Genomic DNA, 16,573 nt, shown 5'->3' with positions numbered 1-16,573 from the left:
TACAATACATATTGTTTGCTAAGGATTGAATTCAGAAGAGATGACTTTGATAATATTACCTCATATACAAATATATGAATAATGAAAAGGCGGCATTATTTGTGCTAAATACTCATATTGTTGCACAGCCAATGTGTAAACGATATAGGAAACATTATCTCTAAAATATCAACTGAGCTTAAAATGATTTATTTATTTATTTACTTACTTATTTACTTATTTATGTATTAGTTTATTTATTTAATTGAATTTCATCAATTGTTTCCCTTTTTTATTTATTTATTTATTTATTTATTTATTTATTTATTTATTTATTTATTTATTTATTTATTTATTTATTTATTTATTTATTTATTTATTTATTCATTCATTCATTCATTTTTATAAACATTAAATAGAAACATGAAAGGAAACGTTATATATTTCGAATCTAAATAATATTTAAATAAAAGACAATGACAATCCTATATATTGCGGTTTACTAATTTAAATATGAAAATCATGATTTAAATATGTGTTTTCATTAATAAACCAAGAATGAATAAAAACGGTTTACTTAATACTTTGTATGCATACACTTTCCAATCGGAAATATGATTGTTATTAATAATTTTGTTTGTTTTTTCAGATTCTAGGGGAATCATCGTTTGGACCCTTTTGTAGATACATAAATTAAGGTAAGTGTGTTTGTTTGTGTTTTTTTTCAGGCAGCATACAATAAAATAGCATGTACTGCAAACACATATTTAGACTCTGAGACTCTAAAATAAAACATTGTTTAAATTAGACAAGCATGTTTTTTTACCATTGACATTTGAAGAAAAAAAATGCAATGTCATATGACCAAAAAATTAAAACATGCATATATCAAGTTCTCTGTGTATGTTAACAAAATACTTTCAACCAAGTAATAATATGAAAGTAAATAAAATATACATTTATTAAATAACAAAGCATTTGCATTTTACTGATTTATTTTGGATTTAAAGTGGATTGGTATACAATGGGAAAATGTTTTCCATAAGTATTGCAAATACTGTCTACAATAGAAATATATTAATTGGATATTCTAATGAAATATAACTTGAAAATTAAATGCTTATACAGTTTAAAGTGATGAATAAATATATATTGTTTTAGAACATTTTATTATCTGCTATCAAAATTAATGATATGTATGTTCAGATCATGAATCTCACACTTGCCAACGAAATCCGTATAAAATTATTTGAAGTTCGTGGTTGGGTGGTATGTATGACACTAACCACAATCAACATACTTATTTATGGTATTAAATACGTTCCATTATACACCATCTCACTTGTCGATGTTTACATCGAATCTGGTAATATCGACAATTGATAAATAAAAATATTTAATTTTGATACACACAGTGGCATTTCAAAATGTAATATATTTTAAACACTGGAAGAATCATTTGTTTATTTTCCTGGAAAAAAACCCCAGCTTATTTCTAATTAATGTTTTAAATTAAGCCTTTAGGACTTTAAATAAATGAATGTCAAATTCTCGTCTACGTAGTGTAGTAAATATGTCTATTTACCTTGTGACCTTGTGCTTTGTTATTTGGAACCGGCTATTGATGTTGCATTCCTATTTGTGAGAAAGCTATAAAGATTGTTAAAGAACAATACAGCTTTATGACTGGGTTAGGCATAAATGTCATGTTCTCCTTGAACAAGTACAGCTTGAAATTCGTAACAACAATTTCATAGATACGCTTCAAAGAAATAATTGCCGGAAACTCTAAGCAAAAAGAAGAACGACATGAATTTGTTTTGTATACTATTTCGTGACGTGCATATTATTGCTCTTATATGAATGACATGTTGTATTTTTTCTTTATTTCTATCTGATCATATGACAGAGTCTAAGAATTTTTTTATAGGACTTGAGACAAGAATAAGATGGTTTTAACAAATGATAAACACTTAAAAATATCTTTCAAATAAAACGTTTCACTTAATACTAACCTATTCTTTCATGTAAAGTGCAACTGATTGCTTGCCTTTGCTTTTCGGTAACTAAATTGCAACAAGTTATTCATCACCGGACGCTAGTGCAATAATTTATCTGTATTTTCTCTTGCCCTGAAGTATGTATATAGCTTGTTGTGTTTAACGGATAATTGTTAAGATTTATTTCTGACAAGGAAATATTGAGTAGCTGTCAGTATTATATAAAGAATTCTGTGAAGTAGGTTGGCGTAATATTAAGTCGTCAACGCCATTAGCTTTCTGTGATTTTGTGTCCGATTATCGCCAACAAAAGATAGAGCAATGAACGACCGAATGATGTGTATTAGTTATGATTAGTAAAACAGATCCACACTTAAAATGCACATATCAGAGTTAGGAGGTTGCTAGCCATAAAACACTTAAAGATCCTGTAACACAATTTTTTCAGGGATTTATTTCATAAATACGATGCTCAAAATAAGATTTGTCAATATTGTAAGTTCCAATAAGCATTGTTTATAAAGATATAACCCAATTTAACATTTCATGTAAATAAATTGAGGTAATTAGAAATTGATTTTCTACAAATTCTAAGTCAATTTTGTCCAATAAGAAATGAATGCATGTAATTTATTGATTAAACATCTTGTAACACATTTTTTTTCATGGTTTTATTTCATAAATATGATGCTCAAATTAAAAATTGTCAATATTGTAAGTTCCAATAAGCATTATTTATAAAAATATTACCGAATTTAATATTTCATGTAAATAAAGGAAGGTAATTAAAAATTTATTTTCTATAAATTCCAAGTCAAATTTACCAATAAGAAATGAATGCATATAATTTATTGATGAAATATTTGCAGTACACATTTTAGATATTCTTCGATGTTTGAAAATTGTTTTATTTGCATAATAATATACATATATAATTTATTGCAAGTGTGGTATACACACAATATCAATCACAAAACATACAGGATCTTTAAATATAATGTGCACAAATATTTGCAGTACATGTTTTACATATTCTTCGATGTTTGAAAATTGTTTTATTTGCATTATTATCTACACATATATTTTTTGCAAGTGTGGTATACACACCGTAACAATATCATTTACAAAACATACAGCATCTTTAATTTGTAAAATTATGTACATGCTTATAACAGAAAACGATCATTATATTTTTAATTTGAAGGACTAAAAATGAATATATATTGGTGTTTTCATTTCTGTATGGCAATCAGTGTTGTATTGTTATAATATATATGACGTCAGTCTTCCAACAAGTTTTTGACTCATTATGTGACAATATTATGTGGTTATTATATAATAACGTTTTAATTTTGGACGAGAACACAGCTGCTAAGCAAGAGATGCTTTTCTTAAATCACAAACTTTTTCATGTTTCTTTCAATGTTTTCCCTGATGATATACGATCATTCACCATTTTGTCTGACATTATATATGTGAGAAACATTCATTGCAGACGACATTCAATCAAACGGAAAAGGCGCCTGATGATATATTTGTTAAATAGAGAATTGAGAATCTGTCAGAGAGATAACTCTAACAAGAGTAATTAACGATGACAGACAGAGTAATTTCGAGTGCTCTATGGATTTGAAAATGAAAAACAGTTAAATTGGTTTCATATATAAAACAATCGCATGCTGCAAACGCTCGAATTTCATTTGTTAAATTTTACAATGTGTGACATATACGCTTTTAAAGTTTAATAAAAAATGAATCTTTATAAATTGATAAAAAACAACTGTAGAAATAATAAAAATTTAATTGACAACCGCCAGCTGATTGTCAGTTTAAGCAATTTATAGGAAAAAGTTATCTTATGTTCGTCACCTGTTTAATCCGTAAATCCACTTTTTGTCGCTATTTAATGTAAAATATGTTTAAATGAAAATGATTGTTATTGCCGAAATATATATTTAAATTAAAGTGATTTAATGAGTAAAGCTCATTTTTGTAATACTCATTTTTCGGCAAATTGACTATTAATTTCTAAAGATTGCCTGTTATAATGAATAATAATTGACCAACAGTTGAAATTGGAAATGTTCTGGATGAAATATAAATCTGCCCTAAAATTAAAAAAGACTGCCCTACTTTTTTATCAATAAGAGGTTCACACTAACTTCTATAGCTCCACGGTGCGCTACCGCCACAATATATTATTTTCGAATGCTTGTTTGAAAAATCCAAATATCCTTAATTCGGAGTTAGTCTTTTGAATGGAATCTATTTAAGAACATTATATATTGTAAGTGAAGCTATTCATAAAAATGATATGACTACAGACTTTAACGTCTAATGCAAACAAACGTCTAAGAAACACTTGAATTGAATTGACTTCAATTTACTTGCCCCTCACTGCTGCGGGTTCGATTTGCTCATCGAATAAGCTTTCAAGCTTGCTTACGGAACGTCTTCCTCCACCAGTAAAGCTAGCAAGTCGCCATTTGACAGAGAAGCTTATGTTAAGTCCTCCCTTGAAGTTTCTATTGAGATCCCTAAGGTCAAAATAGAAAATAAAATTGTTTCTGGATAGTCTCTTGAGTAAGTAATGAATTAGATGGACCCTTGAAATACGGTCAAGATATTTTTTACTAGAAATTGGTAACTGTTTTTCTGGCAAATTAGGTGGAGACCATATAATGATTTTTTTGTTTCCCTAGAATTCTAGCTATTTTAATTCAATGTATCTAATATGGCTGGTGTATATAGTAATAGCTGTTGTGAGTTTTAATAAAGTTATTTTAAATGAACAAATTAACTAAAAAATGCGTTTTTTGCTTATGATACAAGGGGCTTATTAATAAGAGTTGTGACGACATAATCATTTAAATGTCGATATTGTACAGTTTGACATTTCGAATAAATGCTTTGTATATTGACTATTTAATTATGTACACATAGCCAGACTTATTGACATGCCTGTCACTTTATTGAAGAGATTAGCTAGAGGCAAGGTAATGCCTGTCCAAGATAAGACAATTCCTGAGCAGTTTAATTTTCTATCATGATTGATAAAATGAATACAGACAAGTTGAATCGGTAATATTACCATCAGTAGAAGACTGAAACTGAAGACGATGCAATCACCAATCACCAGACATCTATTTGTTATTGTATTAACTAATTTAATCAATTTTGATTGTTTTAGAATAAATATAACTTGCAATGTACATTGACAAAAAAATAAAATGATTTTCACATGTATAACCGTTAAATGAATAGTTAATTTGAGTTTAACCCATGCAATGTGTACTTGCTTGATTACTTTGTTTACCTATATAAATATTATTGTGACCGGATGTTGACTTATTCTTGTTTAAGTTCTGTCATTCGTCTACCTTATTTGTTAAATTGGTCAAAACGTGGACATGTTAACACCCTCCCTACTGTTTAATATATGTTTGAAGTGATATTAATATAGGTAATTAATCACCACATGGTTCTTCACAACAAATATGACGTTCATATAATTACTTCTGAGTATGGATCTATATCCGTATTTTACACAAGACAAGACAACAACATAATAACAAAATAATTCTAAAATGCCTGAATATAGATTTTCAAATGCCTCCGTGATCGAGTGGTCAAGGTCTCTGACTTTAAATGGCTTTGTCCCTCATTGTTGTGATTCGAATCCCGTCTGTGACTGTTGAATCATTCGTATGAGAAAGCTTTTCAACTCCCTTTTGTAAGATCTTTGGCTCCTTTTGGTGCTCGTTTGTACCTAAATAATTCACGGAATAGCAGTCCGAAGGAATTCCACCGGTATAGCTTGAAATTCGTGATATGACCATGACAGCATCAATGTCACTAAATAATCAAACATAGCATACGATATTAAACACACTTTTGTTTTCTAATTTTAAAAAAGAAAAATGTAAATTAAAGAAATTGCTTTTAGTAGGTAGCCATATCGTTTAGATATACATATCTTTATGTAAAGGACCATCGACCAATTCTTCTACAAAAAAGGACATCAATTCACATATTTTACGAACCCTCCTTCGTAATTGTTAATATATATTATGGTATGTGGTTTATGCTGTTGTTGTTGATGTTTATGATGATGGTGATAATGATGATGATGATGATTGTAGTATAACCACCCGTTGATTGAACACATCTGAGATATTTGTCATTTAGGCACCTAGAGATAATATTTATGTCGGATTATAAGGTAACCAACACGTACCTTCTAGATGGCTTACCAAATGCCTATGATTAATTTGTGCTAGCTAATGGCACTCTTTTACAAATAAATATTAGTATAAAGTAGGCGTAGATATATCTAATATAGTAAATTAATAAGAACTTTAGTGAACTCTGTCAACAAAAGCTATCATTAATGTAAAACATCTTTAACATTAAGGACATACATTCTATATTCAACATGTTCAGTTTATTGAACGACTTTAATATTACCATTGTACATTTAACTACTTATCAAGTTGTGATTACATCCAGGTCCTTAGAAATATCAATTATAATCTTTATCGTACTTCATATAATTACTGATTTATTACTTGGTGAATATATTAAATGGCAGCTGGTTGACTGAAAGGTTGGCTAAAAAAGGTTATTGCTTTTTTCTACTGTTGCTTTTTGTTATGTCAAATTAAATTCAAGTAATTTAGCGCAAATGAAAAAAACTTATTTACGAGATAATTGAATAATATATGATTTTGGTAAGACTTTCATTTTGTAAGAAGGTATCTTCTATCATAATGAGTTATTTTGTAATGTTTATGAATACAAAAACCGCTGTTACAAATCCGTTACAGAGAAAGTATAATGTATGATATTGGGCTAGAACTTACATTTAAGGGATATTCAGGCAAAATAATGAAAAAAAAATTAAAAAGATCTTATGTACTCAAATCACGCTAAAATGCCTTTTCTTGAAGTTTCAGCATGGATTTCTGTTTAAATTTTATATATTTTGGGTTTGAAGCGTAAATATATCTATATATATGTTGAACAAAATTTAGACGCCAATAGAATCACCAAATAGTTTTAAAACAAATCAGGTGACTTGAACAAACCTTTGAAGTTACAATAACAGATACTGTGGATATTGTATGATTGCACCATGCCTAAGTCATTCATTTGACATGTTCTTTAACATTTCCAGAGTTCACTTTGACAACTATTGTGAAATGCTAGCGCTTTAACCTGAGCCACGCGGGTCAAGTTAGGAAACCACCATTTTATTCTTTATATGGAGAAAAGTTTTGTTCCTTTGACTGTCTAATACATTCATATTGAGGGCATTTACAGAATAATGAATGTAAAATTAAAAACTAAGAAATGAAAATTTCGCCTGTGTCTTCCTTTAACATAGAGATATAACATATGTTACAATAGTACGTTTTCTTTTTTGTTATAATTTTTATTGTGATATCTAAGTTGACAACAACATAATGAAATGCTTTACATCATTTATCGTTTAGTTTACCGTAACCATTGATATTATTGAACGAGTAATTTATTTAATTTCTAATGTATCCACATTGTCTCGTCACTACAAAGACGCATACGCAGTATTCCTGGCGAGTTTTCCAATTACTTACTTTACAAGACATGGGCTAAAACTTTTTTTATATCAAAATTTATCAAATGTCATACCTATGTTCCTGAATCTGTTAAGCAATGTGTACGTTTATGTTAAGTAATAGAAATTAACTTTAATATAATATTGAAGTCATAAATAAGCATTCGAGTTGATGATTTTAGTATTTTAAATTAAACATACAATTTCCATTCTATGATTTTTCTCATTCATTTTCAAAATTGGGAAATTTAAAATGTGTAATATAACACACTTTGATTTTTGTTCTTAAGTGTTTTAAATGCAAGGAATAAATAGCTACTATAAAGCTAATGGATACCTACCAGTGGATGGAAATTGCAAATTGTTGATGAATGAAACCTTTTATGTAGAAGATAAAGAAACATAAAAACTCAACGTACTATCTAAATAATTATAACAGTCTTTAATCTCTAGGGTGTCGTTAGTGATTATAAATATTGACCGTGAGTTCATTGCCTCTGTTATAAATAGTCTTCTAACAGTGAGAATTCGCCACCTTTAATATTTTACAAGTACAACTTTCGTTTTAAAATAGTACATCCCTTGAATTATTACCTCTCGCTAATTGGTAATAATTACTTAATTAAAGCATCAGGGTAGTATGTAACTGAGAATATCATAATGTATTTCACAAGTATTTCTTAAACCGCCTTGAAACGTTTCACAAAAATACTAAAATAGCTGTTATCTTGAAATTTGAGATAAGTGTAGACGCTTGAGTTTACAAAATACATTTATACTTGAATTATCACATTATGGAATTCCATTTGCAAATAACAAAACATACTTGGCACTATATTGATACAATGATATAACATTATACTGTGGCCTTTTTTAATTTAATGAAATACAACCATTATATCAAATACATTACATACATGCAAAGTGTTATTAAAATCTCATTAAATTTTATACGGTGCAGACATCCAGTAACTATTCTTATATCATGGCATAAACAAACATTTAACAATGCGTTGTAATGATAATGTCATCGTAACCATGATTCCAAATAAAAAGAAATATGACAGCTCAAAGTGACATGCAGAAACATCTATAAGGTGCCGATCTATATCAAGTGATGAATTTTGCACTATATGTGTTACAATGAATAGAAACCTAATTGGTATTCGGTATAAAATAAAGATATTAAAATTATTTTTTAGTATCACTCCAATCTGTGACTTTTTAATTTTACATTAACTTTATAAATTTACGCATTGGATATGTAATGCCGATAAAATGATGAATGCTGCGTTAACTACGTTTATTGTTATAAAACTATGTTGCTTGTACATGTAAAGAAGGGCTACCGTTATCTTTGCAAGAGCAGTCGCTTTCTAAATTTAAATGATATGGAATTTTGGTGATAAACATAATAAGTTAACCTTGTGTTTAAGATAAAAGCTTAAATAGCTTAGCTGATTCAGAAACTTGTTTAATTGTGTTTCAAAACCCATCAGAGAAAATACAAACCCCACTAAGAGAAAATATTATAACCCACTTTCAATATTTCTAAAGTGACTTTAATGAAGATATACATTATATGACGTTCAATTATGATTGTTTAATCATAATTTACACACACATTCTTTTTGGAATCAATTTGTCAGTTTTTGTTTTTGTATGAATATCCTCCGACGGATTGTAATAAATATTATGAAGACTATTAAGTTAATCTTAATTATTGACTGATAAGAATATTTTGGAGCTGCTGGGAATACATCAGAAGGAAACTCTGTATTGCTGAGATATTCACTGATATTAATGATACCTGAAATGACATAGTTTTAACTTCATGAATAGTTAATGAAACAACACTAAAACATTTATGCACAATGTATACTTATTTTGATGACAGTGTCTGTGGTTATCTCAGATATAACTAGCCAAATTATATTTTCACTGTCGCCAAATAAAACAACGGTTATATATGATATGAGTTTTGTATCCTGCAGAGGATAAACATATTGAATAAAACACAACGACTGGTCTCTTTCGAATAATATCTGACTGATTTTCCCCATGTCCTTATGTTTATTTGCGTCAGGACAAAGACTAACGTATACGTTTTGTATATATCGTGCATATATATTCCATTGGCGGTAAAGAATAAATTACTAATAAACTTAGTCTAGACTTTTACATTTGATCGCTTAATGGCTGCGAAGGAGTTTTTTTTCTTGCCAAACGTAGACCAATTCAAATGTCGTCAATTCCCAAACAAACTACATGCTTCTTTAAATAAATCATTCATTTATTTAAAAATGTAACTTTTATGTGTAGCACAATTGTACAAATTGAAGTTAAACTGTGAATAATTCACCAGTCTATGTTTGTTGTACAATTTTATGTCTTAAATGAAACATAAAAACATATCTGACTGATTATTTACCTGAAGATACATAATATTTTGTTTATATATTACAAGAAATTCCCATCATATTGATGAATTAATTTATTTAAGCAGTATAATGACATTTTATGGTCAAGTATTTTATTGTAGACAATACCTTGTCCTACTTGTTTCAATGAAGTACAAATTAACCTAGAAATACTAATATTGCAGTGTCTACTTGTCGTTCCAACTGAGGAAATGGATAATTATGACAACCAACAAGAATATTGTTTCATTGGTTAAATGACAGTAAATAGTGTTTTACCTTTAATAAAACAATGTGCTCTATTTTTGCTCTATGTAACAAAATACGATGTATAATGCTTTGGCGGTGAACTGTATTTCATCCGGCTATGTTGACCTTATGTTTACTTTTTTATGCCACCGCAGCATCTGCGATGCGGTGGCATATAGTGATTAATCTGTGTGTGCGTGCGTGCGTGCGCGCGCGAGCGCGTGCGTGCGTGTGTGTGTGTGTGTGTGTGTGTGTGTGTGTGTGTGTGTGTGTGTGTGTGTGCGTGTTCTCAGATTTACTTGACATATGTGTGTGCGTGCAAGCGTGTGTGTGTGCGTGCGCCCGCACGCGTGTTTGTGTAATCTAGATTATAGACTGAATTAAAAAGTTCTCTCCTAAAAAATGCAATTTCATCCTCATATGCTTTTATGTACATTATATTAAGACATATTAAGAACGCATGCTTTTTAAGTTTAATTCCTCTATCCTTAACTTGTATGTATGCATTTCCCATTTTAGATTTTTTATACTAACATGTTATTTTAAAATGACATGCGTACACAATACATTTTCGCGGGTAAACAGATGGAGAAACCATACTAGTACCAAGACACGTTGTACAAGTCAAACTTTGGAAAATAAATTTCAAAAGTCAAGACATATATAAAGTTTGTTTGATTTATTGTACGCCGTTTTTAACAAATGTTTTACAAATGTCTATCATATTTCGGCGGTTACTCAACCTCATAAGAGTCTTACCAGGTTTTTGATATCTACTCTCTACAAGAAAATGCCATGGATTTGAAAAAGAATGACAGAGAGAAAAAAATAATAGCTTGAAATGATTTATTTCTTTAATGATATAAAATAATGGCTTTTCCCTTTTTAAACCAAATTCTTAGTTAAGTAAGGTAAAGCTTTAAATTGACAGGCCATTTGCGAGCAGGAATTTAAAACACGGGGTTTTAAAACATAAATTGAGTTTCCAAACACATGTAGGAATATATTAAAAACAGAACATAAACACTCTACATTCACCTATCTTCGTGTACATACAATACTGTGTCCTGTTTTGCTAGGTGTAATATATGCTCTTTAAGCAATATACTGGATTATTGGAATATCTATGATAAGCCCTTACGGGAAATAGGGCATTAGCCGATCAATCAAAACCAACGTTTCGTTTAACAAAGAAGTAATGACTGTGCAAATTACAGATTCAAGAAAGCGGTGTGTTTTTCTGTCAAAAATACAACTTTGTCATAAATACAACTATAAGCATTCTTATTGTAGACATTTAACGCATACAAATATCGAAAGTCTGTCAATTACATTCCCTTATTTACAGCTGTTATACGTGAGAATGCGTCGGCCTCGACAAATAGTAACAGGCAGGTCCATAGTCATGTTTATAATGTTTATATATAATTGATGCGTGATTTAGAATTATCAAAACTGCCTTAAAATTATTCACTTAATTGCAATACTTGTTGCTCTTGATAATTTTATGCTGAAACACAGGGCGGCAAATTTACAGGAATTACCAGTATTTAGCGTGTTATTATAGAATTATGACATTTAAGGGTGATTAGTCATATTTTGTTTTGACGTACTCAGTTGTTAAAGAGAGATTCTATCTGCATAATTTGTTCTATCTGCATAATTCATGCAAAGGAATGTTAAACATGACAAGATTAATTGTAGGTTATTTGACAAAATTTTAAATGAAAATACATAATGTTTGGTCAATTACAGTTTCTTTTTTTAACCCCATGTACGTATTTTCTGAAATGGGTTGTTGACATCTGATATGGAAACTGTACAGCTCAGTTGAAAGGAGTTAAGCTTCTGTATTGAGGTACCAATAAAGTAATTTTAGATCATAAAGTAAGTCATTGTTTCATAATTACTACATGTATAACACACTATAATGCTGGTTCAAGATTAACGTCATATGCGCTTATTCTTTTCTTTTAATTTGACTTATTACTAATTATTTCGGTTCCTTTATGTACCGTAATATAGTACAAAAGAGTAAAAAAGTGCACAATTTCTTTCATGTTAATTTACATGTTTATAAAACTATACAAATAAATACGCACACACAACATGCGTTCGATATAAAACTGCATCAGCCACAGTGTGAGCGATAAACTGTGAGTGATAATGGATTTTATTAAACCCAGTATTGTTTTTGTTTGCTTAAAATAAAGACATTTTAATGAAAATGAAATTTTACAATTTCTTATTGACATTTAAAATACTGTTTTAAAATCATTCGTGAGATGGTGCCTTTTGTGTTTCGTCAATAGTAATAATCAAAAGTACAGTTACTCATTAAAACTTTTTTGATATTCGGTATAACAAAGACATGTCAAACTTTTAGTGCAATATAATACGAAAAGAAAGCAGATGATTCAGGTATCTTTAAAGCTAACACCAGCGTTGATTCGGTTCATCATTTGTGCAGTTACTATGGCTCCTCCGACGTTATACGTGTAACAGATGGCCATATTTACGCGACATAAGTGCATTATATAAGGGCTATACCTCTATTTATTGCCGATTTCTTAATTTCTATTTTGGTAACATTTATATCTTACGTTTGAAATACTATTATATCACTTTTCCTGTTTGAATTTAGGCAATAATATTACTCTGCACATACCTATTCGTATTTATGTGGAACCTTTGCAAACGTAAAACCAACGTAAAATCTCATTCTGTATCATAATTGCTATAAGCAAGTGTTTTCTTAATTGACACGTTTATGATGTCAGTTTATGACGTCAAACTTAAACTAACACACGTGTGAAGGTTTAACGTCATGAACGAGAAGTGCTTTGACTACCATAGCAGTAAGCCGTTTTTTCTTGGATTTTCTTTTTACCGACCTTCTTTTATTACCCCACCTTATTCATTTATGTGCATGTACACTATAAAAATGTGGGTTCCGTTTCATGGAGAGTCATAAATTCTTGTAATCTATGGTAATTATTTATTTGAAATAAAAACTATAAAATAATTATATCGTAAATGAAAATGAAATACAGGCAAAAATACAAAATCAGTCAAATTCTGCTTATCATTTTGGTAAACGCTTAAATACTTTAGTACCTTGAATTTTCAAATGCGTAAATTGCATGTTAATTTGTTAGATATAGTGTTCTGTGCTATTTTGTAATGTAAAATGTAATTACATGTCGCTTATCAATAAATTATTTTAGTTTGGTTGTGTAGGATGCTATAAGATTGTAGACATATTCTGTAATCCGTTCCTTGAACAAAGTTAACGATCCTTAGAGTACCTGTCTGGTGCGCTAACCCAACGGCCATGTCGCCATGGACCCATTAAAGGAATAAACAATGGATATTATGTCAAACTAAAGGTTTTAAGTACTTTTGTGATCCATTTTAAATTTAAATCTGGCAATAATTCAACGAAACTCAAGGAAGAATTAGAAAGGTTTACTTCAGGTTTATTAATACTTTTTGATTAATACACTTGCCTATAAGAAATATGATCGTTACCTTTGTTTTTTTGCAGAATCGTTTGAACCTTTTTTAGATACAGAAATAACGGTTTGTGCTCATTATTCAGGCCGCGTTATACAAAAAACATGTACTGGAAATTAGACAAACGTGCATTTGACCACTGACATTTGAAGAAAAATTCATGCACGGTCAAAAGACTAAGATCACAACTTGCCTAGTGCACGTACACCGTATACTTTCAACCATGTAGTAATATGAAAAGTAAATAAAATATAGATATTAATGCTTATTTAAAATGGATTGCTCTACAATGAGGAAATGTTTCCCATAAGCATTTCAAATACTTCTATGAATAGATATATATTGTTCTAGAACATTTTTATTATCTGCTATTAAAATATGTGTACGCTCGGATCATGTATCTCACACTTGCTTACAAAATCCATATACAATTATTTCAAGTTCGTGGTTTGATGGTATGTCTGAAACTAATTACAAAAAAAACAAACAATTATTTATGGTTTTAAAGACCAACCTTTCATTTTACACCATCGCACTTTATTGTCGTGTTTAAATCTGGTACATTCGACAGGTTATAAATTAATGTATATGTACATTATTAAAATGTAATGTATTTCAAACACTGATATTGCAAATAAGACTTTGGGATTTTAAATAAAAGAATGTCAAATTCTCGTCTACGCAGTAGAGTAAATATGTTTATTTACCTTGTAAAATAAGTTCTTTGCAAAGGTCGCTAACCTTTGTTATCCGGAACCTGCTATTGATGATGCATTCTTATTTCATGTATTTGTGAGAAAGCTGTAAAGTTTATTTAAGGACTATACAGTTTTATAACTGTGCTTGTCATAATTATCCTAAAGACATCTTTTGTTCTCCTTAAACAAGTACAGCTTTTAGGTCGTTACATGAATTTCATGGATACGCTTCTAGAAATAATTGCCAGAAACTCTAAGCAAAAACAAAAATGATATGAATTTGTTTTGCAAACTATTTCGTGACATACTTCTTACTGATCTTATACGAATGTGAGTTGTCATTTTTCTTGTATTTCTATCCCATCATATTTCAGAGTCTAAGAAATGTGTTATAGAACTTGAGGTTTTAACAAATGATAAACATTTTGTTCTGCTTCAATACATTCTTGTGAGTGAATATATCTTTCAAATAAAACGTTTTTTCCCTGAAAAACGGCTTGCTTGTCTTTGTTTAACGGCAAACTAATCTCTAACAAGTTATACATCATCGGACGCTAATACAATAATTCATCTGTATATTCACTTGCCATGACTTATGACTTGTCATTTTAATACCCCCACCTTTTCACCCTTATCCCTTTAATTCCGTTATGAGCCCGTTTTAGTTTTTAGTTGATATTATTTCACATTACATGTCCCACTCCTTTCACCCTTATGTCCGCTCTAGGTTTTTTGAGTGTGTCGGGGGCCGCGTCCTGTGAACGTTGCCTTTGCCTTGTTGATCTTTATTCTTGTTTTTTATGTATATAGCCTGGAGTGTGTAACGGATAATTGTTTAGATTTATCTCTGACAAAGATATATTGAGTATCTGTCAGTATTATATAAAGAATTCTGTCAAGTAGGTTGTTTCTGCTGGAATTCGTAATATTAAGTCAACTGGCTTTCTGTGATTTTGTGTCCGATTATCGGAAACAAGAGTACAGCAATCAGCGACCGAATTATGTATATTAGTTATGGTTAGTTAAACAGACCCACACTTACATTGCACATAGCAGATTTAGGGAAGTCCAAATAGCAAATAGCGGGTCGTACGTGTATGTTTATATAACGCAAATGACGTCACGTCAAAATATATTCACGGCTGTGCAATTCCATTTTTACGGAGTCGCAAAAACGCCACGGGTATGTGATATACTTATTTATAATCTGATTACAATCATTACCTGTCCTGGTTTTTTGATGGAATATAAAATACATCTACATTTTTGTATATATAATTGTTTTCATGCCTGTATGGCATTCGGTGTTTTATTGTCATCATGTATATGACTTTAATGGTCGGTGTCAGTCTCTAATAAGCTTATGACTCATAGTCTGTCATTACAAACGTCACACTATTATGAGGTTTTTATATATACAAAAACCGAATTCTTTTGAACGAGAACACAACTGTTAAGCCACATTTAACGAGGCGCTATTCTATAATCAAAAACTTTTTTTATGTTTCTTTCAATGTTTTCCCTGATAATATTTGATCATTTAACATTTTGACTGACATTATATATGTGAGAAACGTTCATTACAGACGGCATTAAATCAAATGGATTAGGCGCCTGATGATATTATTGTTAAATAGAGTATTGAGTTGAGGATCTGTCAGAGAGATAACTGTAACAAGAGTGATTAACGACGACATGCAGAGTAATGTAGATTGCACCTGAAAATGAAAGATTCAATTTATATTTTTTCTAACATAAAACGAACACTCGAAGATCATTTGTTACATTTTATAATGCGTCAACTATATGATTTACCGTATAAAAGATAAATGTAAACCTTAATGAGTTTCACAAACTAACAACATAGATAAATACAGAATCCCTAAAGAAGCCCAACACGGCAAAATTGAAAATGTTGCAGGCTCGGTTTGATTGAGCCTGTTCATGGACGGTACTGGAAAGTGCAAGTTACCGTCCACGCCCACAAACCGTGGAAGTAGACAACTATAATTCTAACCGTTTATAGGAATACCAAACCTTATTTTCGTCTTCTATTTTACCCGAAAAGGTTTTGTCGCTTTAAAATGTAATATATCATGTAACTAAATTGCCGAA

At 30.0% G+C, this 16,573-nt stretch overlaps 1 protein-coding gene across 1 annotated transcript in view; it reads left to right on the top strand.

Moving 5' to 3' along the window:
- Positions 1 to 625: 625 nt before the first annotated feature.
- Positions 626 to 16,573, top strand: part of LOC132737679 (neuropeptide F receptor-like) — an 87,673-nt gene continuing 71,725 nt past the window's right edge. Inside the window, exon 1 of the mRNA XM_060725013.1 lies at positions 626 to 677. The gene's annotated coding sequence lies outside the window, so the exon portion shown is untranslated. The remainder of the gene's footprint in view (positions 678 to 16,573) is intronic.

The sequence above is a fragment of the Ruditapes philippinarum genome, unplaced genomic scaffold (assembly GCF_026571515.1).
Source record: "Ruditapes philippinarum isolate M1 unplaced genomic scaffold, ASM2657151v2 ctg131_1_1_1_1, whole genome shotgun sequence".
In the NCBI taxonomy this organism is placed as follows: domain Eukaryota; kingdom Metazoa; phylum Mollusca; class Bivalvia; order Venerida; family Veneridae; genus Ruditapes; species Ruditapes philippinarum.
The sequence above is the reverse complement of the archived record's forward strand: the minus strand, read 5'-3'. Positions and strand labels throughout refer to the sequence as shown.